We start from the raw sequence: 2471 nt of genomic DNA, 5'->3' as shown, positions 1-2471 counted from the left end.
CGGCGGACTCTCAACCTAATGCTAGTAACCCGAATGAGGAAGCTAGACAAGCTTTCTATAGCGTGATGAATGATTGGTTCAACCAATACATTCGAACTAATACGGCTGTTCCACAACCTCCATTCCCGACTAATACCACCCCCGCACCTACAATACCTCCGGTAACTGACCAAATAAGGTCAAATAAGCCCCCAGTTGACAGAATCCGAAAACATGGGGCTACTGAATTTAAGGCTACGGATAGCGACGATGCCGAGCAAGCTGAATTTTGGTTGGACAACACTATCCGGGTACTCGATGAGCTATCTTGTACACCCGATGAATGCCTAAAGTGTACTATCTCCTTGCTACGTGATTCTGCCTATTATTGGTGGAGTACTCTGACTTCTGTTGTGCCCCGAGAGCAAGTAACTTGGGAGTTTTTCCAAACTGAGTTTCGGAAAAAGTATATCAGTCAGAGATTTGTTGATCAAAAACGGAAGGAATTTCTTGAGCTTAAGCAAGGTTCCATGTCAGTTACTGATTACGAGCGAAAATTTGTTAGACTTAGTAGATACGCTCGGGAATGTGTTTCGTCCGAGGCTATCATGTGTAAACGCTTCGAGGATGGGCTGAATGAAGATATAAAAATGTTCGTTGGCGTTCTTGAAATACGAGAGTTCGTAGTACTGGTCGAGCGAGCTTGTAAAGCCGAAGAGCTTAGAAAAGAAAAAAAAAAGTTGATGTGGGAACTGGAGAGTTTCGTAAAAGATCTTCGGGAAAGTCTCTTCAACAGGCATCGAAGAAATTTCGAGATGATGCGGGCCAATTTAGAGGCACTTCGGGCCTTTTTAGACGAGATCGTGATCGACCCCCTGTGGGTACACGAGGCACTTCGGCCGCCAGTGTTGGGAATGAACGTCGAGATAGAACAAAATGTCGATATTGCGGTAAATGGCATTCGGGGAGTTGTAGATTCCCTGACCGCTCCTGTTACAAGTGCGGATCAGTTGACCACTTCATTAAAGATTGCCCGAGGTTGTTTGAACAGAATGAAAATCAGAGTGGGAAACCGGGTGCTACCACTGCTCGAGGTAGACCATCTGGAAATACGGGCAATGCTAGTGGTGGTCAGAGAGGATCTAGAGATGCTACGACCAGATCCGAGGCTCGTGCGCCTGCTAGAGCTTATGCTATACGTGCCGCGAGGATGCTTCTTCGCCTGATGTTATTACCGGTACTTTTACTCTCTTTGATACTAATGTAATTACTTTGATTGACCCCGGTTCTACTCATTCTTACATATGTGAAACCTTAGCATCCAGTAAGACTTTACCTATTGAGTCTACTGAGTTCGTAATTCGGGTGTCAAATCCCTTGGGTCGTTACGTGCTTGTCGACAAAGTGTGTAAGAAATGTCCCCTAGAAATTCGAGGTTCCTGTTTTCCGGCGGACTTGATGCTTTTGCCGTTTGATGAATTTGATGTTATTCTTGGTTTGGATTGGTTGACCGCGCATGATGCGGTTGTGAATTGCAAAAGCAAGACTATTGATTTGAGGTGCGCAAATAACGATGTAATCCGAGTTGAGTCTACGGACTTGGAGGGGATGCCAGCTGTAATATCAGCAATGTTGGCCCAGAAATATGTAAGAAAAGGGTGCGAAGCATACCTTGCGTATGTACTGGATGACAAAGAATTAGACAAGAAACCCGAATCTGTGCCGGTGGTTTGTGAATACCCGGATGTTTTTCCTGAAGGATTATCGGGTTTACCACCTGTTCGGGAGGTAGAGTTTGGTATTGAGCTTGTACCTGGGACTACGCCGATTTCGATAGCTCCGTATCGTATGGCACCAACCGAGTTAAAAGAGTTGAAAGCTCAGTTGCAAGAATTGACGGATAGAGGTTTTGCTCGACCAAGTTTCTCACCTTGGGGTGCACTAGTATTGTTCGTGAAAAAGAAGGACGGAACCATGAGGTTGTGCATTGACTATCGTCAACTGAATAAAGTGACGATAAAGAACAAATATCCGTTACCGCGTATCGATGATTTGTTCGACCAACTGAAGGGAGCCTCAATGTTCTCAAAAATAGATTTGAGATCGGGCTATTATCAGTTGCGAATTCGAGATTCGGACATACCCAAAACTGCTTTCAGAACGGGATATGGTCACTACGAGTTCTTAGTGATGCCGTTTGGGCTCACAAATGCCCCTGCGGTATTTATGGATTTGATGAATCGGATCTTCAGACCATATTTGGATCGGTTCGTAGTTGTGTTCATTGATGACATCTTGGTCTATTCAAGAGATGAGACCGAACATGCTGAGCATCTGAGGCTAGTGTTGCAAATTTTGCGGGATAAGCAGTTATATGCTAAGTTCAGTAAGTGTGAGTTCTGGTTAAGAGAGGTTAGCTTCTTGGGTCATGTGGTATCCGCATCGGGTATTCGAGCTGACCCGAGCAAAATTTCAGCCATACTTAACTGGAA

The sequence above is a fragment of the Gossypium hirsutum genome, chromosome A06 (genome assembly GCF_007990345.1).
Source record: "Gossypium hirsutum isolate 1008001.06 chromosome A06, Gossypium_hirsutum_v2.1, whole genome shotgun sequence".
NCBI lineage: Eukaryota > Viridiplantae > Streptophyta > Magnoliopsida > Malvales > Malvaceae > Gossypium > Gossypium hirsutum.
Note: the sequence above shows the minus strand (reverse complement) of the source record.